The sequence below is a fragment of the Mytilus californianus genome, unplaced genomic scaffold, assembly GCF_021869535.1.
Source record: "Mytilus californianus isolate M0D057914Y unplaced genomic scaffold, xbMytCali1.0.p SCAF_103, whole genome shotgun sequence".
In the NCBI taxonomy this organism is placed as follows: domain Eukaryota; kingdom Metazoa; phylum Mollusca; class Bivalvia; order Mytilida; family Mytilidae; genus Mytilus; species Mytilus californianus.
In genome coordinates this window covers 108585-132831 of record NW_026262586.1, presented here as the reverse complement: position 1 = coordinate 132831, position 24247 = coordinate 108585, and the positions used below count along the sequence as shown (strand labels likewise).

At 30.9% G+C, this 24247-nt stretch overlaps 1 long non-coding RNA gene across 1 annotated transcript; it reads right to left on the bottom strand.

Annotated features, from left to right (window-relative positions):
* Positions 1-3131: 3131 nt before the first annotated feature.
* Positions 3132-22530, bottom strand: LOC127719212 (uncharacterized). The gene is made up of 3 exons (XR_007990193.1): positions 20693-22530; positions 6601-6718; positions 3132-3907 (listed from the first exon to the last, which is right to left on the bottom strand). It is a non-coding gene; the product is annotated as an uncharacterized LOC127719212 (long non-coding RNA).
* Between the last annotated feature and the right edge of the window lie 1717 nt (positions 22531-24247).

Sequence of the window (24247 nt, the reverse complement as noted above, 5' to 3'; positions counted from 1 at the left end):
AAACACAAATATTGACACATAAAATCCTGTCAGATAGAAAGTCAGAATGCCACTTATGCATCAAAATTGAAAAAGCTATGAAATGCTTATTTTGACCATAAAATGCCCAAATTGGTAATTTTTGCAGAAATTCTATCAAATAAAAGTTTAAATTCTTTAGTTTTATGCTATTTGACAAATTGACACCATCAAATCATTCAGGGAAGTTGCCAAAGTACAGATTCTATATTTCCTGATTTCACCTCTTAGGTCCGAGTACACAGTTATTTCGTAGTGCATTTCTTTTAGACAATAAATGAAAATTAAAAAAATCCCACCTGCGCTTTCTCAATAATATTTTTACAGTGTGTTGTACTACTTTTGGGACAAATTATATCAAAATTATAGAAAACTTCATCGGCTCTAACTCAAAATATGGACAATTTCATGTTAAGGGGGTCTTCAAATCTTTTGACAGCTTCCGAAGTGCTAATTTTTAACATTTTTCAGCTGGACCAAATCACTACTTTACTTTGAAATTTATGACCCAAATTTTTTTACAGTGTCATTTCATCCCCCTACTTGCTAATTGAGTCATAAAACATGGAGAAATAAATTTGGAAGGGGTATAAAAAAAATTGGCAAGTAACACACTGTCCACACTAGGGACTATATTCGTGGACAACGAAAATCAAAGGACGATAACTGTGTACTCGGACCTAATAGGGTAGAAAAAATTGACCAATCTTTATGAAACTTGGTATGACCATAGCTTAATTAATTATAAGACTGCTTACAAAGTTTCATGGCACTAGAATATATTTTATAGACAATATGACTAATTCTATATTCTACTTTGCGTGTTAAATTTAGACGTTAAAATTGAAATATTTCAACTATCAACATTTGGGGCTTAAAAAATTAAAAGATTGCAAAAAAATACTTTTGAAATGCCTTAATATATAATATTTTATGTATTAAAAGTAATAGAGTACTCATTTGATTTATCAGACTTATCACAATTATTTAAAAGTCAAATTTATATGAGCCTGTGCCAAAAAATGGAGGTTTTTCAATGAAGGGAGGCCTTACATGAAGATGTAATATTTTCCAGCAATTTTAAATTTGTAAAGCTTTTTGGTTATAGATAATCCTTACATATGTATTTAATGTACTTTAAATGGAAAGAAAACTTACAAATAACACATCATATTAGTTTAAAAGGGTCTTAGGCCAAGTAAGACTGAAAATAATTTAGGGTCAATTTAGGCCGTAGCACATATTTACATTTAAAAATGCATATTGAAGCTATAGGAAATAAAAATTTGTGTCTTTTCTATCATTTCTATACTCAGGTGACATGATACAATAAATCTGAGCACAAAAAGACTCTTGAATTCAACTTTTTTTGCAGACAGTATGGTCTGATACAAAGATTTTTCACTTTTTAGTGAAAAACATGCATGCAATTTTAGTCCCAACAGGCTTATATTTGAACCACTTGCTATCCTACAGAAGAAAAGAAAGATATTATGTGACATGAAACAGGTACAAAAGACATTGTTAAGTGCTTTTTATACAAATTTAGTGAGGTCTTTATTATGGACTTCAACTTTTATGTTCCAAGCTCCTTACATTTAACTTGATCCAAACAGGGCGTTAGACGAGGGTCATATATACAACACATTTTGCACATATTGTCTGAGATAATCTTCTTTTCTGTAGATTCAGAGTTCACAAATGAGTAAAACAACTGGATTAAAGCATAGAAACACAAATATTGACACATAAAATCCTGTCAGATAGAAAGTCAGAATGCCACTTATGCATCAAAATTGAAAAAGCTATGAAATGCTTATTTTGACCATAAAATGCCCAAATTGGTAATTTTTGCAGAAATTCTATCAAATAAAAGTTTAAATTCTTTAGTTTTATGCTATTTGACAAATTGACACCATCAAATCATTCAGGGAAGTTGCCAAAGTACAGATTCTATATTTCCTGATTTCACCTCTTAATAGGGTAGAAAAAATTGACCAATCTTTATGAAACTTGGTATGACCATAGCTTAATTAATTATAAGACTGCTTACAAAGTTTCATGGCACTAGAATATATTTTATAGACAATATGACTAATTCTATATTCTACTTTGCGTGTTAAATTTAGACGTTAAAATTGAAATATTTCAACTATCAACATTTGGGGCTTAAAAAATTAAAAGATTGCAAAAAAATACTTTTGAAATGCCTTAATATATAATATTTTATGTATTAAAAGTAATAGAGTACTCATTTGATTTATCAGACTTATCACAATTATTTAAAAGTCAAATTTATATGAGCCTGTGCCAAAAAATGGAGGTTTTTCAATGAAGGGAGGCCTTACATGAAGATGTAATATTTTCCAGCAATTTTAAATTTGTAAAGCTTTTTGGTTATAGATAATCCTTACATATGTATTTAATGTACTTTAAATGGAAAGAAAACTTACAAATAACACATCATATTAGTTTAAAAGGGTCTTAGGCCAAGTAAGACTGAAAATAATTTAGGGTCAATTTAGGCCGTAGCACATATTTACATTTAAAAATGCATATTGAAGCTATAGGAAATAAAAATTTGTGTCTTTTCTATCATTTCTATACTCAGGTGACATGATACAATAAATCTGAGCACAAAAAGACTCTTGAATTCAACTTTTTTTGCAGACAGTATGGTCTGATACAAAGATTTTTCACTTTTTAGTGAAAAACATGCATAACTGACTCTATTTTAAAAGAGTAAAATCCATTTTATTCCTTTTTATAATCTTTTTCAATGTTTACTATAAATGAATGCAGATTTCATAAAGAAACACACAACTTTTACAATATTCCATGTTTTTATTCTTAAAATTGATAAAACTTAAATTTAATGTTCGGGAAATTTCCCAAAATATATGAAAGTTTTAAAATATTAGTGGTAAATATGTATGAGACACTTGTTGTTATTCGGGAAATGTCCCGAAATCATTTTCAACATTATTATTTATAACATATTAAAAATTGTTGGAAAAGCGTTTTGACAAACAGATCTGAAAAACATTTCGGGAAAAATCCCGACAAAAATAAACTAAGTACAAAATGTATAACACAGATGTCTTCAAATATTTGGGGATTTATCCCGCAAATCTATGTATATGCTAGAACTCATGACTAATAATTTCTTTCACATTTCGGGAAAAATCCCGAAAATATAAATCTATTATCAGGCACACACTTGGTGCATAGTTTTTTTTTTACCCATTTCGGGAAAAATCCCGAAATAAAATCTACAAGCAAAAATTATGCTACAGATTTCTTAAACATATTGGGAAAAATCCTGAAAAACAAAATCTTTCAGATTTTACAACACAGAATTTTGATACATATAGAAGGTTTTTATGTAAACATGAAATATAATGTTTGCTCTCTATTGCATCTCTTTTGCAACATGCTATATTTGACTAAGTGCATATTACAGGTTAAACATAGAAAATAAAATTCCATTAAAAAAACTTGTTTTAAAAATTATTTCTTAATTAAAAAGACTAAGATTGATGATAGGTATGGTATTTAATAATGCATATATATGCAATTACTACGCGGCAAGCGCTAGTTAACTAATAAACTCACATATAGAAATACAATCAGGACAATGTTTTATAAATAGTGGTTGCATTAAAAGGAGCTAAAAGGTACCAACAAGATTTGCAGGATGTATACATGCCTATACAAATAAGATGATATTGCATTATTACATTTATACCAAAAAGACACAATAATTTGAAAGATATCAGAAAGTATGCAGTCCTTTAAACTATGTTTGGCATTCTTTTCCTCTTGTTTATCTTCATATCTGTGTCTTTTAAGACTCAAGTCAATTTGTCCTCCAAGATTTCTATGTATCCTACAAAGAAAAGTCAATTCAAGTTCAATATTTTAAATTAAGTCCTTCAGGCATATTATTCATGATTTTTTTATCCGGCATATTTTGTTCTTTCTTATAATCATGATAATAGATGAATTTGTTATCACAGGTCCTTTCATAGCTTACTCATGTTACTGTATGTCATTTGTTTTGTTCAATAATTGAAGCCTTACCACACTGATGATATTTAAATTTTGTTCAGATTAGGGCAGTTGTCTCCTTAGCTATCATACTGCATCATTTTTTCTAATCTGGTGTTTTCATTTTTTGATATATATATATATATATATGTGATACTTTACCGATTATTACCTACAAACAAATGGGGCAAACTGGAAAAGTTTTAAAAAATAAAACATTTTTTTTTTTACTTTTAGAGTTAATTATCATTAGGATTAGCAATCATACTATAGATATCTTCTTCTTTTAAAGGGGGGCAAAGTTCTAATCCTATTAATTTAATTATGTTACTTTACCAATAATTGTCTGAAAACAAACAAGGCAAATTTAAATGGTTTTAAGAAAAATTTGTAAGGGTTCCAAAGAACACAGTGTAACGCCTGTGATTGCTGCTGTCACTGTAAAATTGACTTTCAAAGTGAGCACAATTTTACTTGAAAAGACTCAACATAATCTAGACTGTACTTAACTGTACTTGACTTTGGTCTACAATTTAACCTAAAGAGTCTAAGAGTACTTGATAATCTTGGTAAAGTCAGAATATGGTCTTGTCAAATGCTCAACCAGTCCCGACCAGTCTCTACTTAGTCTTGACCCAGTCTCCACCTGTCTTGACCTTTAAATTTAGTCTTGACTGGTCTTAAATCAGTCCAACTATATCAATTATGTATTGAACAGGTTATTTTATAATATATGGTTTATTGCTTTCAAACTTAAGGATTTAATTTTAATAGGTATAAAAGCTACAATTTTTAGTTTGAACTAAATTTCAGGCAGTCAACTTTAAAAATTTCTATAACTATTTCAAATCAACTTGGATTTAAAAAAAATATCTAATTTAAAAGCTCACAATCATCATTTTTGCTTTTTAAAGTTTCTATTTTCCATAAAAAAAACCAAACAAACCCATCACTGACAGGCAATAACTCAACTGATGATTTTGGCCATGTGACTTATATGTAGGTCTTATGGTGTTAATCATTTTTACTATTCAAAGTTTCCATCTCTTTACTATAGTTTTCAATAGGGCTAACAACAAAAAAGATGTGTTTTGATTGCCCTTCCAACCCTAATTTATCGGCTCCGACACCAAAAAAGTCAAAAATCGATGTTTAACAAAAAATTAAATGGGGAATGTGTCCATGGACCACAGATGATGCCCCCGCTTGCATATCATATAAAGTTATAAAGGGACATAACTGAAGAACAGTAAAAGTGACTTTATCAAAAACACTTGATCTCAGTTTAGTGGTAACAGGTATTGCGTATAAGTTCCATAAAATTTGGTTGATGCAAACTTAATTTAGAGAACGGAAACAAAAAAATCAGCAATTTTTCCATTTTCAAAGGGGCATAACTCTAGAAAATTAAGTGACAACTCCAAAATTCAAACTTGATCTGTATTTTGTGGTAATAAGTATTGTGTACAAGTTTCATAGCATTTGGTTGAGGCAAACTAAAGTTAGTGAATGGAAATGAAAAATTCAGCACTGTTTCAATTTGTGAAGGGGCATAATTCTAGAACAGTTAAAGTGACCCCCTAAAATTCAAACTTGATCTATATTTTGTGATTTATAAAAAGCATTGTGTATAAGTGTCATTGCATTTTGTTGAGGCAAACTAAAGTTAAAGAACGGAAACTATAAATATAAGCATCTTTTTCAATTGTAAAGGGGCATACCTGCAGAACAATTAAAGTAATGCCCCCTTAATTCATACTTGATCTGTATTTTGTGGTAATACGCGTTGTGTATAAGTTTCATAGCATTTGGTTGAGGCAAACTAAAGTTAAAGAACGGAAACGAAAAATTCAGCAATTTTTTTGTTTGTAAAGGGGCATAACTCTAGAACTGTTAAACTAAATGACGCCACCAAAATTCAAACTTGATCTGTGTTTTGTGGTAATAATTAAGCATTGTGTATCAGTTTCATAACATTTGGGTGAGGCAAACTGAAGTTAGAGAACGAAAACCAACTTTGGGAAGTATGGAAAGACTTACGTACAGACAGACAAGGGTAAAACTACTGCGGGGGCATAACAAAGGTCTTCCTTATCATGTCCCTAATTTACACTATTTGTGAACATGAATGCTAATAAACAACTGGCCAGCTAATGTGTGCTGGCAGTACGCTTGATTATACAAATGCAACATTCAAAAAAGAAGATGTGGTATAATTGCCAATGTGACAACTCTCCACAAGAGCCCAAATGACACAGAAATTAACAACTATGCCTGCTTTACTTATGATTGAAAATATGACGCTTTTACTACAATTATCACTTAAACTAGCTTGATCCATAAATGATCCATGAAAATAAAGGCATGGTCAGTTTAACCCGTCAGGCAAAAACAGCTTATAATCATTTCATACACAAATATAGTGGCCTTATTGCTACATAAGTGTCTGAGAGACAGAGTATTTTATTTGTGAAACAGCACATTTTGTTAGACATAACATATTTTTGTACACTTACAAATTTTCAAACTTACCTTTCAAATCTTCCCATATTTAGACTAAGAAAGACCTTGAACTTCACAGAGAATTAAATCAGAGACCTTTCTCTTTCTATTTGTCTAGGCTAACTGCATGTCCTATGGATATGTCAATCTGAAATAAGAACAGAATGACATAAGACTTCATGCTGAAAATGTTTATCATCCTTAGCTTTTTTTTTACACATGAACTGCTTGAAGGCACATTAATTAAAAATGGTGATTTGCACTAATGCAGGTGGATATTAGATTACTTTCTATGAAATTTTGTCTATGAAATCAGACCAGAGATATGATTTTCACCTAAATAGGTGGATATTGGATCAATTTCTATGAAATTATGTCTTTACTAAGAAAAAGAACAAAGTTGAAAATAGATATATATAATATACCATTCATTACAAATTATCATTCGAATTCTTAACATGCTTAAGCAGAAAACTTCAAAAGTATTCAGGAAATACTGGCATCTTATTAAAACAGATTCTACAATAGGTGACAAATTCCATAAAAACCTATTAGTGAAACAGCTATAAAATAATTTATATGAACCTAATAGTTCCTTCTAATGTTTAACTGTGCAGAACTAATTAATGACATTAATGTAAACAACACATGTAAACTGGTATTCTTATGAATACACTTCCTTACTATGAAAAACTTAATTCAACCGGTTTATACATCTATGATTCAACCATGGAAGTAAATGAAATATAATACTTCCATGATTCAAACAATTTAAAAACCAAAAAACCCAAAAAAAATTTTGGTAAAATATTCTTTCAAGGGCAATAACTGCTTTAAATGATCAATTGTCAATTAAAATAAGGAAATAATGCAAGTCCTATTCCCAGATTGTGCTGAGGTTCTAAGTTTTGTATTTTATGTATGAATTCTGTCTTTCTCTGTTTTTCTCTTGATTATCCAAGTTTTTAATTTTGTACATTATTTGGCCTTTTAAACTTTTGTTATTCGGAAGTCACTTATGAGTCTTTTGCAGACGAACTCTTGTCTGACCTAAAAACAATTATTAGGGTATTTGTCATTTATGTGTTTATGGCTTGATTTATTAAGGTCCAGATAGGGGTTCTGTATATCTTTATCCTTTAATACATGTATATTGGGTTGTTTTTCTTTAATCTTTTGTTAATTTTTTTTAATCTCTATTCTTTATATTTCAGCACACTATTATTCTCTAATATTTATTTTGGTTTCCTACTTTTCCCTGTTTATTATTTTTTTTTACCTTTATTCTGCACATTTTGCCCGTTATTCTCTATTTTGTAAACCCCATCTAAAATCTCATCCACGTCAATTTTTTTTTTCAAGTGGCATACTCATTATACTTGTATGCAAAATTCTTGAATTTTAAATTGTAGGCAATTATCAACTCGTGAAATTCAGAAACTAATTCTTAATACTTTTTTTTGCATTTAAATCAACAACAATAATGTGTCCATAGCACAAAGATGACCCACTGGTACTATCATTTTTATATGTTCAGTGAACCATGAAATTGGGGTCAAAACTCTAATTTGGCATTAAAATAAGAAAGATCATATCATAGGGAACATGTACTAAGTTTCAAGTTGATTGGACTTCAACTTCATCAAAAACTTAAACTTGAAGCCGGAAAGACGGATGGAGGAACAGACGCATACTCATGACTCATCAGAAAGCATAATGCCCAAAGGTGGGACATAAAACATCTTTAGGCAAATATCCTTAGGTAACAGATTATTAAATTTATCACTAATGCATATATCAATATAAAAAGTTTTAATTGATATATTAGAATTTTTTTAGATTATAAAACATCCTTAGTTTCTGTATGTCTGTGGTATGCAGTGGCAGTACCAGAATTTTCAAAAGGGGCCCGCTCAAACTTGCTTCAGTGTTTCGATCCCTCAAAAAATTAATCAACCAAATTTTTTTCAAAAAGGGGTGCCCGGGCAGGGTACTGCTATTTTGTATGTTGCGTGTTGCATGTAGATAAAGTTAATTTTTTTGTACATTAGGGAAGTCTTTTCTTTCTTTTTTGTTTTTTGATTGCTATTTCTATGACGTCATTCACAATTATATAACAATACCTTCATTACATGATAGATGAATGGTGGTTTGATTTTTTTTCTGTCATGAGAACAAATTTATGTATTTTATATATGTTTTTACCAGTGTCTGTAAATTTAACTTTTTTTTATGTTAAAGTAACAGAATCTGAAAAATGAAGGCTAAAAATTTTTAATATTCATTTGTTAAATTTACATGAGGTTTAATGTTATAACTGAATGTACATGAGTCATATTTATTCTGTACTATATTATGCTTGGTAATAAATGGACCAAACATGAAACTATATGATGACATACATATGTATATATATATAGTGTATCCTTCAATTCATTTGAAATTTCTAATTAACCTATCAACAAAAGTCATCAAAACTTGGATTCTAGAGACTGATCTATAGTAGTATTAATTAGATGATATGGGATAATTTGATAGAATTTTATGACCTGTTAACATGGTTAATTATTTTCAAGATTTTCTCTCAACATAGAGATTTTTATATTTGGCTGAAATAAATAAAAAATTTATCAAGCTAAAGGTGAAATGATCTCTTATAATTGAATTGATTCAAATTTCATATATACATATTTGTTATCTACAAATTCCATCATATATATACAAATACATATAGTTAAAGAGAGACACATTCATTAGCATAGGCGTATCGAATGGAAGTAGCTAATCAGAGGCGGATCCATTTTTTCCGAAAGGAGGACAGGCCTGCTTCATTTTTCTAATCTGTAAGTGTGGGGGTCTTTATCTTGGAAATCTGTATGAAATCAGGATTTTGGGGTCAAATTTGGTTCTGCCCTCTCCAACTTACAGTTAAAAAATGTAGCGGGCATGTCCCAGTCCCCCTCCCTTTTCGGAAAGTCATCACTATACATACTCAACTTTTTCACATTTTAACATTTAAAACAATATTGTTAATATTGACCAGGGCTTGGATACTTTCTAATATGAATCAATTTAAAAGTAGAATGTAGTTCCAGATCACACAACTTGAGGAACAGGATATAAAAACAACGAAATCATATAATATAGGGCTAGTAATGAGAGATGATTAGAGTTGATTCACAACCATGACAGCTGCACAATACATTAAATTTAACAGTCAATGGGTCAGTCTGTTAAAGTACATAAAAACAATTAATTAGTAATATCAACACTCCTGAAAAAAGCAAATTATTGTCAACAATTAAAAACTGATAAGAGATCAAATATAGTTTACAAACTTAAGCTCAATGACAATATTTTAAACTTTAATTAAAGAACCTTAGTGAGCGACCTCACATACCCCACGTCCCCACATTGTCACTGGAAAAATAAAATAACTGTAAGAAAAAAAAATTGTATAAAAAAAAAAAAATTGAATCCTAATTTCCTGTCGATATGCACATCTACCTAGTATGTCCTTATTATCTGAAAAGGTTTCATGAAATTCTGTTGTGTGGTTTGAGAGGAGTTGCCATGACAAAAGGTTGCAGTAGTATATTGGGCAAATAAGTTCAAAGGGGCGTAACTCCTGGAAAAAAAATTGAATCGTAATTTCCTGTCGATATGCACATCTATGTAGTATATGTCCTTATTATCTGAAAAGGTTTCATGAAATTCTGTTGTGTGGTTTGAGAGGAGTTGCGATGACAAAAGGTTGCAGTAGTATATTGGGCAAATAAGTTCAAAGGGGCGTAACTCCTGGAAAAAAATTGAATCGTAATTTCCTGTCGATATGCACATCTACGTAGTATGTCCTTTTTATCTGGAAAGGTTTCATGAAATTCTGTTGTGTGGTTTCAGAGGAGTTGCCATGACAAACTGTTGCAGTAGTACATTAAAGTCAATAAGTTCAAAGGGGTGTAACTCCTAGAAAAAAAAATTGAATCGTAATTTCCTGTCGATATGCACAACTACATAGTATGTCCTTATTATCTAAAAAGGTTTCGTGAAATTCTGTTGTATGGTTTGAGAGGAGTTGCAATGACAAGAAATAGGACTGACGGACTGACGGACGGACAGACGGACGGACGGACAGATGGACAGACGGACAGACAGACGGGTCAAAAACATTATACCCTCCGCAACTCGTTGCGTGGGGTATAATAATATGAAAGACAGATATTGATAGAAGGCAGCAGACTCCATGATGTAAGTCAAAGACATTTTAAAGGGTGAATTTAAACGATGACTGATGAGAAATTTTACAAACAGTTTTTGTATATCCAAATTAAAATTTTTCCAATTTTACAAACAGTTTTTGTATATCCTAATTAAAAATTCTTCCAATTTTACAAAAATTGTAAAAGAAATAATCGAAGATCAATGTAACACGCAACATGCAACATGCAACACACAACATGCATACTAGTCAATTTCGCCCGGGCCCACTAGCCCCATCCCCTTAATCCTCCTCAAAATAAAACAAAACAGAAAATATAAACCAATTATTGCCATTAAGTATGAAATTATTACTTACAATATTTTTTTTCAAAATTCTCTCCCTGTAAGGCTGTATGTCATTATGAACATATAATACTGTGTATTCTAATCCTTCTTATGATTTCACTTTTATTTACACTAATAGACCTACTACCATTATACTTAATTATGTCCATTGAATCAATGTGGTGAGTATATATATATATGTATAATATTTACTTGTGTTTTTATGTTTTTTAAGCATAATACACACAACATGTACAAGTAAATGTGACCTGTTTCTATCCAAAGATCTAGGAAGACATAAAATGAATTTCTCTTTTATCTCATTGGTTACTATATGGATTCATATTGATGTCATGACCTCATTACTTGGACATCATAAAATGTGTAGAGGAATATAAAATGTTGAAATTCATCAAGAATACACTACTCTTATTACTATCTTTATTACTATTGTTTTTGTGGTGATTTTGTGAAGAACCATGCAGTGGAGGAAAACAGTTCAAAGAAGAAAATGGCAAGTTAATTCACTTTGAAGTTTAGATACAGTAATATAAATTATATAAAAAGATAATTACAATGATTCTCTATCAAATATTTCTTTAAAAGTTCAACAACAGTGTGTTTGAAATTTACACATCATTCCCTAATTAATGCATAATGACTCTATACAAATGTAATTCTGTCTTGAAATAACTGGTTCAGGATAGTTTGAAGGGAATATTTTGTCACATATATATATATATATATACATGTGTATACCTTCACTAGATGATTTAAATTATCTTGTGTATGTTTTTTTAGAGATTTACTTTTAGTAGAGTAGCAAGTATCGAGTTGTAAAAAGTGAGTTTCAAGTTGCAAAAAGTGAGTATCGAGTTGTCAAAAGTGAGTATCGAGTAGCAAAATGTGAGTATCGAGTTGTCAAAAGTGAGTATCGAGTAACAAAAAGTGAGTATCGAGTAGTAAAAGGTGAGTATCGAGTTATAAAAAGTGAGTATCGAGTAGCAAAAAGTGAGTATCAAGTTGCAAAAAGTGAGTATCGAGTTGTCAAAAGTGAGTATCGAGTAGCAAAATGTGAGTATCGAGTTGTCAAAAGTGAGTATCGAGTAACAAAAAGTGAGTATCAAGTAGCAAAACGTGAGTATCGAGTTATAAAAAGTGAGTATCGAGTAGCAAAAAGTGAGTATTGAGTATTAATTAATAACCAACAAAAACATTATTTGTAAATAGAATTGTTTTAACAAAAAAATATCCAATTTATTAATCGGATCATACTGTACAATTTACAACATAGAGAGGGGTGCAGGTTTGATTCTGTCGCATTGCGTGCTTCACGCCAACTGGTCAACTGAATGAATATGAAGTAAGACCTTTGGTTCCATTGCATTTCTGTGCTGTAGTTGATTTAAACAAGACTTAGAAGTATGTAGATAAGGAATTAAACTGAGTTGATATATAACACATTTAATTTTATATAGTCGGGAGCCTCTTGCCTTTGTTATTCTTGTATGTTTTTTTAATTCTAGTTCATTTATATGTTTTGGAGTTTAGTGTGACATCCATTTTCACTGATACTAGTACACATTTTGTTTAGGGGCCAGCTGAAGCCCACCTCCGGGTGCAGGATTTTCTCGTTATGTTGAAGACCCATTGGTGGCCTTCGGCTGTTTTCTGTCCTCTGGTCGGGTTGTTGTCTCTTTGACACATTCCTTATTTCCATTCTCAATTTTAGATAATGTTACATTGACTTTAACAGCGAAAAACTCTTAAAAACTTGATCGTTTTGCAAATATCCAAAACAGCATACTTCCAAGTGAACAATTAAAAAAAAAAGTGAAACGCAGAATAACAAAAATACCTTATTCCAAAGAAAATTCAAAACAGAAAATATATTCTTAAATGTATAGACTACACGAAATAAGTGTCTTTAAACTGTAAGAGGAAATCTTTTCACTGTTTAGCTCATCCTAGCCAAAGGCTGCTGTGAGCTATTGCCAACACTTGGCTTCTGTTGTCCTCATTTGTAGTTCGCGTTTGCTAATTTTTCATATTTTGATCTTCTTCTAGAGAACCACTAAACAGATTTTTACCAAATTTTCGAATATGTTTCTCTTATTGTCCTTTCTAAGTGTTGATACTTTGTTGTTGATTGGTCAACAAAACATGGCCGCCCTGGTTGACTGTTAAGTACCAGGCTTTGTAAGAACAAGGCAATTTCACAACATGGCTGAAAAAAAAAACCCACCAACCTAACCATCCTATTTTGAAGTCACTCTCAATCTGAGTTAGAAATGGTTGGTCTTTCTGCGTGTCTGTTAATATTTTTTGGTTAGAATGATAGCAAATTTCGGAGTTAGTTCCCCTTAACTATTAATTTCCAGTGCATTTTTACTTGATTTTATCTATTTATACTAGAAAAGGAAAAGGAACTGAATGATATATTTGTGCACTATTACACATTCTAAATTTGAATTAAGTAAAGTTGAGAGATTCTCTTTGTTGTGTCTTTTCACCACTGCCTGGTTCTTGGGTAAACTGGCACTTAATGGTGATTGTATGGCATGATGCTACCTTTGAAAAACTTCTTCTGAAGAAAAGGAATGTACCTATTAAAGTCTTGAGCAAGTTTAGTTTCTTTGGTTCTGATCGAAAATTGAAAATTGAGTTGGCCTCCACGGAAGGTCAAAGTTTACAAAGAAACACTATGGAAAATCATATTTTGCTTTATTTTTTTAATTTCTAATGGTGTAAGGAGCAAACAAATAATGAAGAAATGACCATAAGAAGGTGTTCATGAAGTATCAGTGTTTCAGTCTTGTTAGCGGGTCCTACATATAAGGCCTCAAAGGGCAAAATGGGTCAATTTTGTCCAATTATCAAGGATAATTTTTTTTGCGAACAGCATTATTAGAGATGTAACCCATGCAAACATACTATATATGTTCCTATCGAGATTTTAAATAAGAGATTTAACTTTGATGTCAATTTGAAATTCAAATGGCCACCGACGAGGTAAAAGTTTACATATAGAAACCCTATGAAATATGAAATTGTGTGTATTTTGCTCTTCTTGTTTTTGATATATTAGCGATAAAACCAGGGTGGCCGATTTCAGGTTCCTATGAGCCTCTTGTTTCACTTTGAAATGGTATGTTTTTTCCAGTTAACAATTCCCTTTTAAATTTTTGATTTTTGAAAATAATAAGTTTCAGTGGACGACCATTTTATATTCAATGGGGAGGAGGTAGGAGGATTTTTTTGGACGTATAGTTTATTTTCACTTCAAGTTTAGTATTTTTAGGCTACAGAACTGAGAACAAGATTCTCTTGAAATATTCAATTATAATTCTTATTTGTTTTTCATAATCACAAATACTTAAAAGTGATTTATCCGTTAGTTTTTTCCTTGGTTTTACTTCGATACACCATATTGCCAAAAACTAGTTACCTTAACGATGGTTTTTTAATTTATAATTTTCAATTATAATTCTTATATGATTTTCATAATCACAAATACTTAAAAGTGATTTATCCGTTAGTTTTTTCCTTGGTTTTACTTCGATACACCATATTGCCAAAAACTAGTTACCTTGACGATGGTTTTTAATTTCTAATGCTGTAAGGTGCAAACAAATAATGAAGAAATGACCATAAGAAGGTGCTCATGAAGTATCAGTGTTTCAGTCTTGTTAGCGGGTCCTACATATAAGGCCTTATTATTATTTTGCTACTCGATACTCACTTTTTGTTACTCGATACTCACTTTTTGTTACTTTATACTCACTTTTTATAACTCGATACTCACTTTTTATAGCTCGATACTCACTTTTTATAACTTGATACTCACTTTTTGCTACTCGATACTCACTTTTTGTAACTCGATACTCACTTTTAACCACTCGATACTCACTTTTTGCTACTCGATACTCACTTTTCGCTACTTGATACTCAAATTTTATTACTCGATACTCGCTTTTTACAACTCGATACTCACTTTTTATAACTACTACTAATTTAGTAGTAAACAACAGATGTTGATTTTAGTAGCATCTGTAATGGAGTACTTTCTTAAGCTGGTAAACATTACTGCTGCCTGATTTACATAGTGAGGCAATTTATACAAAATCTTGAAGAAATGTGAAGGCTCTGCACCCTGGGGTATTTTTACAGGAATTAGATTGGACATTATCATGATAATATAACAAACACCTTGTCTTGTTATGTATGTAAAAAATTTAAATAAAATACATAAGGAAAGGATTAAATTTAATATCATATTTAATGAACAGTTCCCATAATTAGTCATAGCAGATATATATGTATATGAGACCAAAACAGTATTGTTTACTTACACTTGTACGATCACAAGTTATAATGGACATACATGATTCCTCCTATTCAAATTGGTGAACCTGTATTCAAAGACCACTTGTATTAAGAGACCACTTTTGCCTTTTCCTTTTAGTGGTCCCCTTAATACAGGTTTGACTGTATATGGAATTCAGAATAATGGGACAGTTGCTATTTCAAGGAAGATGCTGAAAATGTCATATCACAGACATTTGTCTATACCCATATTAATTAATAATTAATTATATATCAACTCAGTTTAATTCCTTATCTACATACTTCTAAGTCTTGTTTAAATCAACTACAGCACAGAAATGCAATGGAACCAAAGGTCTCACTTCATATTCATTCAGAGGAGGAGAAAATTGCAGTTGACCAGTTGGTGTGAAGCAAGCAATGCGACAGAATCAAATCTGCACCCTCTCTATGTTGTAAATTGTACAGTATGATTCGATTAATAAATTGGATATTTTTTTGTTAAAACAATTCTATTTACAAATAATGTTTTTGTTGGTTATTAATATTGCTACTCGATACTCACTTTTTACTACACGATACTCACTTTTTATAACTCGATACTCACTTTTTGCTACTCGATACTCACTTTTTATAACTCGATACTCACTTTTTATAACTCGATACTCACTTTTTGCTACTCGATACTCACTTTTGACAACTCGATACTCGCTTTTTGCAACTCGATACTCACTTTTTATAACTCGATACTTGCTACTCGACAAAAAGAAATCCTCGTTTTTTTAATAGTTCTTTACTAAATTTTTTTTTGTATCTTATATTGCTGATCAATGAAGTCTGTTTAGTTTCTCTCTATCTTCATGATCTTATTTAGCTCTTGCTCCAAACACAAAAGAGTATTTTTTCTGATCATTTTTGCATTTTAAAGTTTCTCTCTGTCTATTATCAGTCAGGGGTACTACTTAAACAAGTGATTTCAGAATCACTTCCTCGAGTGATTTTGGCTGTGAAATATTAAAAATTTTCACACAGACTTTTTAAAATCACTGAAACAAGTAATTTTAGAAGTTAAAATGTAATCACTTTAATAAGTGTTTATAACATTTTCTTGATATTTTTCCCACAAGCTTGATTTTTTTATTGGTAAAAAGACAACAATTCCATTGAAAAAACAACTATGAACATGCAGAAATTGTCTTTTGCTTGATAAGCCTAACACTTTTACAGTTTTTTTAAAATATGCAAAAACTGGAATAGCATGTAGATCAGGTCGTAACCTTGAAGTAGATCATTCTAACTCTAAAGAAAACCAATCAGGTTACCTAATATTGTTGATCTTTGTCTGATAGTAAGAGTAGTTAATGAATTTTTGATTACAGAAAAATTCCCAAGGGTACTTTTAAAAGCCTTAGCGCACTAACTTACTGCCCAAGCGCACTGGTGAAATTAATATACAAAGAAAAAGGGATAATTGATTTATGTAGGAAAATTATAGAAAAGATTGTGAAAATATGGAAAACCAATGAAATTAGCATTTGAAGATCAAAGAAAACACTAAAATCACTTAAATAGGTGATAACTGAATTTATCAAATCACTGAAATAAGTGATGATGAAATCACTTGTTTAAGTAGCACCCCTGACTGATTATAGTTTTCAAGATAATAGGCAAAATTGAAAAAAAAAAAGTGGGAAAATTTGATTCTATTTCATGTATTTGGCCCAGTAGTTTCAGATTACAAAAATTTACGAAAAATCCTTAAAATAGACTATAACTCCTTAAGGGGTCAATTGACCATTTTGGTCATCTTGACCTAATTGTAGATCTTACTTTGCTGAACCTTATTGCTGTTTATAATGTATCTCTTTCCATAATAATATTCAAGATAATAACCAAAAACTGCAAAATTTTCTTAAATTATTAATTCAGGAGCAGCAACCCAACAATTGGTTGTCTGATTTGTCTGTGAAAACTATTTTCCCCAATGATGTTTGTGGCCAAGTTTGGTTAACTTTGGCCCAGTAGTTTCAGAGGAGAAGATTTTTGTAAAAGTTAACTGACGACAACGGACGATGACGACGGACCTCAAGTGACATGAAGGGCTCAGTTGGCCCTTTGGTCCAGGTGAGCTAATAAAAAAACTAACAAAAGTTTGTAACATTAGAGTTCTCACGTCAAAATGTGCTTCAATGGTGACTTTCGATTTAATTGATTTTTACACAACTTTTGGTATGCATCCCTAAACTACAAAGTGACAAGGATGGTGAATATACAGCTTTGATTATATCCAAGGTTAGACTAACTTGGCTAGAATAGTGGCATCATTTCAGTTAGTTTACATTTTAAAGTCCAGCAGTTCTTGTTATGTTATTATCATGATTATGTACCAAATGTATTTTAACTTTGAATAAATGCCTTTTTATTTACTTGCATTTAAAGCCTGGACATATTTTTCAGGATTTAAGAATACATTTTTTATAATGACTGTTAACATCATTTCTAGATGATAGACTTAGTCTACCTGGGCATTACCTTATTGACAAGGATTTAAGCTTAATGCCTAATTTCACTTATTGCCACTTACATATGAATAATATAAATACTTACATATATATCATAAAGGTTTCTACTTCATACTAATAATTGGCATTGGCCTTTTAAACTTTTTTTTATTTCAGCACTTTTAGGCATTAACAAAAACATATTTAAAATGTTGAAAATAAAAAATGAAAATGAAAGAGGATGCTGATTTTGTATAAACTGTTGACTACATGTATAAAGCATTGTAAAGACTATAGACTTGTTTTGTTTACTAGTTAAGTATTTCAAAAGTTTGTCCTCCACTCAGTGTACCCTTGAGCCACTATACTGTGCTAAATCTCTAAAAATATCTTGTACCCAATTAACTTACTAGAATTTAATAGAACCATGAGATAAAATTTCATTTTCTGAAGAGGGTGTATAGAAATACATGTATGAATTCTGATAATAATATATATGATCTTAGTATTATGCCATATATCAAAATAGTTTCTCTATTACTTTCAATTCCCAGTAGACATGGTAGATGTCTTAATGTTACATTTTTTTGTATGTCCTATGGATTGAGGGATATCAATTTTAAATAAATTCAAGAGTACAATGGACTAAGCAAGTTGATTGTTTGACCACATAAATAACAAAGGCAGAAAATAGTAGATTTAACTTTTTGACCATAGTAAATAATTGATAAAGAAATCTAAAGAATAAAAGAAAAAGAGGAATCTAAGACACTTACTCATGTTATTTTAGTAAATCAGCTGATTATGTTCTTACCAGCTGCACAAATGGTCAATCAATTAAAAGCAATAAATTTCTTCAGTTTAAGTGACCACAAATAATTGCTCCCAATCAAGCATTAAATTTCTCTGACCCTAAAATGTTGTGGAACAGTATCATTATAAATCACAGCTTTATTCTGTTAAGCTCCTGTATATTTAGCATGTCAGTTAATACAGGAGATTTAATTATGCTCACTGAAATTAAAGTTATTGGAATAAACATAATGTTGGGAGAAAATATTTTAGTATATTTAGGAACTTTTCTACAAAAACCGTCACAGATACTGGACAAAAACTATAAAAAAAAATCCCTTGAAAAAACAATGAGAAAATATAATAAAAACGCGTCGAAAACGAGTGCAAAGAATGAATAAAGTAGCTTTGTTACTCTAATAATACCAGTTGTTTCCAGATTATTAGGGTTGATGATATGATGATATATTTTACTTTATTCATCTAATTGTAATTATAATAATTTGTATGTATATATTCAATAAAAATTTTGATAAATATTTGTCTAAAATTAACCCCTATGGTACAAATACATATAGGGGCCAGTTAGTCCTAGACTGTATGAGTATACTCAAATGGTCTGACCGTACACATATGGTCCGACTGCACGAGTATATGTGTACGGTCCAAATACTCATATGGTCTGGAACATATATACAATATGAAGATTTGGATAAAGAGGTTTTATTATATTATATTCTTTGATGTATAGCCTGTACATGTAAGAATATTTAATCGCATTAACAAAATCCCTCTGCCCTGATTACATGTTTCCCCTAGGTCTGTTAACCCAGAGTTCATTCACCCACAGAGTCTGTTCGCCCTAGGTCCGTTCTCCCTAGTACTTTTATTAAAACATATTGTTTAATGGGTATTAAATTTTAATAAACTTATTCATATGGTATAAATTCTGGAAATTTATGAAAACACATGGAAATATTTAAAAGTTGTAGGCTTAAAATTTGTTTTAGAGCATTAATTGTTAAAAATGATAATTCTCACTGATTGTTGTAATGGATTTATAATAAAAACAACATTTTTTTTGATAAACTAGCTATATAGTCAGCTTGGAATGAGTAACAAAAAATGATGTACCAATTTTAAAACTTGAAAAAGATATAAATTCATATTGTTATCAAATTGACTGATTAGAATTAATAAAATTGTTAACAAATATCAATAAGATAAGTCATGTAAGTACAATGTATTCCAGTATTCTACTATGCAAATAAAAAATAATTTATATTTGTTTGCAGCAAATACATTTTACAAATATTGGGCGAATTTTTCAATAAACTTAAACATACTCTGTTCGAACAATAAATATTATTGATTATGCAACTAGACTATAATATAAAATAATCAGGATGAAATTCGAAAAAAAAACAGGACAGGAGTTTTGAGTAATCAAAAGGTGGGATGAGACACTTTGCCGAAAAAAAGGCAGGATGACTATTTACATGTATGTAAAAAAAAGTCAGGATAAACTAATGAACTAGTACACATTATTGTTTTTGGGCTAGCTGAAGCAAGCCTCCTGGTGCGGGATTTTCTTGCTATGTTGAAGACCCATTGGTGGCCTTCTGCTGGTTTCTGCTCTTTGGTAGGGTTGCTGTCTTTTTGACACATTCTCCATTTCCATTCTCAATTTCAAAACAAAAAAGGCAGGACCGAATAGAGTGAAAAATACATAACAACTAATAGAATGAAGGACAAAATTTTTCATCCTAGCCCCCCATGAAAACCAAATGGTAGGTCCCTTAGTTATCTATACCTTTCACCTCCCCCCTCCCCCCCCCCCCCCCCCCCCCCCCCAAAAAAAAAGAAAAAAAAAGAAAAGAAACAAAGATTCAAAACAAAAAATCCAGTCCCCCTTTAAACGTAAATTGCTCTCACACTTGTTTTAACTAAATGTTTACCATATATATAAATTGAAATCATTTCAACAACAGGCTACTGTCGTACTGACAAGTTTTCATTCAGCATCTCTGCATCTTCATGTTCAAGGTCACAACAAGTTTGTCTTACGTGAACTGGTTCCCTGATTGCATTTGGATAACAGACGTTCTTCTATCGCACTGCAACTCAGGACTCTTGTAGAAGTTGAACTTTACCAGTTTGAAGGTGAGGATGTTTGTTCCATCCACAGAACTGTTACCCGTCACCTATTCTGTATTAAAATTCCACCTTTTTTAGACGAACCACTTCGGTTTGGAAATCCTCTGGTTACCTGACAAGTATGGGGAAAATCTGGATTCCGAATATTTTTTGGTATCTGCTTGACCACAATAATGTCAACTGGTCAATGCTTATTAGATAGAGCAATAATTTCTCTTACACAGTTTAATAATACCAATTTAAAATTCAGAAATAAAGTTATTCATTAAATCAAGACTACCAAATATAGACCTATTCAAGTACACCTTTGCCTTTGGCTTTGGGTGTGTTTGACTTTGGATTGTATTTGATTTAAGGTTGTGTAGGACTCTTTGTAAACAATAAATGCTGGCATGGACATAATACTTGTAAGTGAGTTAAATTTTACAATGAAAATCTGTAATAGATCAAACTATAACAGATAAAAGTCTTTGTTTTTGTTTTGTTTTTACAAAAATCTAGGCTTTACTTGCATACAATCCCTATTTTCTATTCACCTAAATCTGACACAGGTATTTGGGGATTTGGGGCCCACTGTAAAAAAGTCTTTATTATTCTCCATAATTACAATTTTCTAAAATGTTTTGACATATAACAAGTCTCAACAATCCATTACTAGTCATTTAAGTAACAATACCTTTTTGTCGAGCCTTCGACTTTTGTCGAAAAAGCGAGACATAGCGATCCTACATTCCGTCGGCGGCGGCGTCGTCCACAAATATTCACTCTGTGGTTAAAGTTTTTGAAATTTTAATAACTTTCTTAAACTATCCTGGATTTCTACCAGACTTGGACAGAAGCTTGTTTATGATCATAAGATAATATTCAAAAGTAAATTTAGTAAAAATAAAATTCCATTTTTTCCGTATTTTACTTATAAATGGACTTAGTTTTTCTGCCATGAAACATTGCATTCACTCTGTGGTTAAAGTTTTTGAAATTTTAATAACGTTCTTAAACTATCCTGGATTTCTATCAAACTTGGAAAGAAGCTTGTTTATGATCAAAAGATAGTATCCAGAAGTAAATTTTGTAAAAAAAAAATTCCATTTTTTCCGTATTTTACTTATAAACGGACTTAGTTTTTCTGCCATGAAACATTACATTCACTCTGTGGTTAAAGTTTTTGAAATTTTAATAACTTTCTTAAACTATCCTGGATTTCTACCAAACTTGGAAAGAAGCTTGTTTATGATCAAAAGATAGTATCCAGAAGTAAATTTTGTAAAAAAGTAAAAAAAAAATTCCATTTTTTCCGTATTTTACTTATAAATGGACTTAGTTTTTCTTCCAGTTAACATTACATACAGTCTGCACTTTAAGTTTTTAAAACATTTATTAGATTCATAAACTATCCTGGATTTTTACCAAACTTGGACAGAAGCTACTTACAATCAAAAGATAGTATAGAGAGGAATATTTTTATTAATTTTTTTCCTCATTTTTGTTGAGCCTGCGATTAACAGCAAAAGTAGGCGAGACACTGGGTTCCGCGGAACCCTTACGAATTTTTTTACTATCAACCACCTTGACACTTTTTCACAGAAAATGTAAATATTTTAATTTGTCCGATGCTGTGAAAAAGTGTCCTTCAATTCATTATTTCATGATAAAAGTACTATTAAATTCTGTCCTGCAAGGTTGATTTTCAATAAGAGGACCTTTTCACAGTAAAAGGTGTCCTTTACAGGGAGATCATAAAAAAGTCACTCACATATTTTGGCTATATTAAATGTTCTATTACTAAAACAAACCAATCAAGAGCCTGTTATAATTTGATAAAAACACCAAATGGAAGGTGTTAAATTCCAAAGCATATTCAATTATCTTAGCTATAAAGATGTCAACAAAAAGTATCCACCAGCATCAACTGTCACAACCCCTATATAAAGTACAAGAATACCAAATGAAGAAAGAACAGTATTTATGAGAAAATTCTTGAAAATTACATGATTTTTAGCTCGCCTTGACAGAGTAAAAAAGCGAGACATTATAGGTTTGCCGACGGCAGCAGCGGCGTCAACAATGTATTAGTTTGAGATTAGGTCTAGTTTATGGTGAAACACAAGTGGTAGGTCAATGATATTTGGTATGCAGTTGTATAAGCATTGGCATATCTCATTTCCATAGAGATTATTTGGCCCTGCCCCCTGAGTCATGGTCTATTGACCTTGAAAATTTTGCTTAGTTTTATACATGTATTAGTTTGTGATTAGGTCTGAGTCAGTTTATGGGGAACCACTAGTGGTACATTTGTAGGTCAATGATATTTGGTATGCAGTTGTATTAGCATAATGGCATATCTCATTTCCATGGAGATTATTTGGCCCCTTCCCCTCAGTCATGGTCTATTGACTTTGAAACATTTGCTTAGTTTATATGTATTAGTTTGTGATACTGATTAGATCAGTTTAAGATGAACTGCTAATGTTAAGTCAATGATATTTGGTATGCAAATTTATTGGCATAAATTTGCAAGTCTTGTTTCCATGGAGATTATAAAGCCCCACACCCTCATCATGGTTCATTGACTTTAAAACTTTTACATAGTTTACCAAGTTAATGTTTGTGTTTAGGTTTTTTTTAAGGGAATGACTTAGGTAAGTCAATTATATTTGGTATGCATAAAAAGAAGCTTTTGTATAATTTAACATTAGCACATCTCATTTCCATGGAGATTGTTCAGCCATGTACCTTCAGTCATGGTTCATTGACTTTGAATATTTTACATAACTTACATGTTAAAGTATTGCTATTTTAATTTCAACAATATTGCTTTATCAAAATTACAAAAAGGCAAGACATATCTCTGTGATAACAGTTTATGTAAATTGAAATAAAATACATGTATTTTTATCAACATTGTTCATATTTTTAAGTACTATTTAATATATTTCTGTTTTTGTGTGTATTAGTACATGTTTTATTGTATAATTCATGTTTAACTACACATGGTGATGGTCACATTTAGTATGAATTCACTACTCCAGTTTACATGCCATGTTTTAATAGAGACAAAACCTATATTCTAATTTTTAAACTTTAATTTAGATAAAGAATTGAAGCTATGTAAACATAGTAGGTATTGATAGTGGGCACTTTTTCTCTTGACATACTGTCCTTTCTATGAAGGACACTTTTTTCATATGAAATATTGTCCCTTCATTGAAGGACAATTTTTCACATCTGGACACAATTGTATACTATAGGCAAACATTGTTTGGACAATATTTCATAATAACATTAAGTCCGTGGACACAATTTACTGTGAAATAGTGTCTGGTGGACATAATTTCATGGCAGACAATATTAAATCC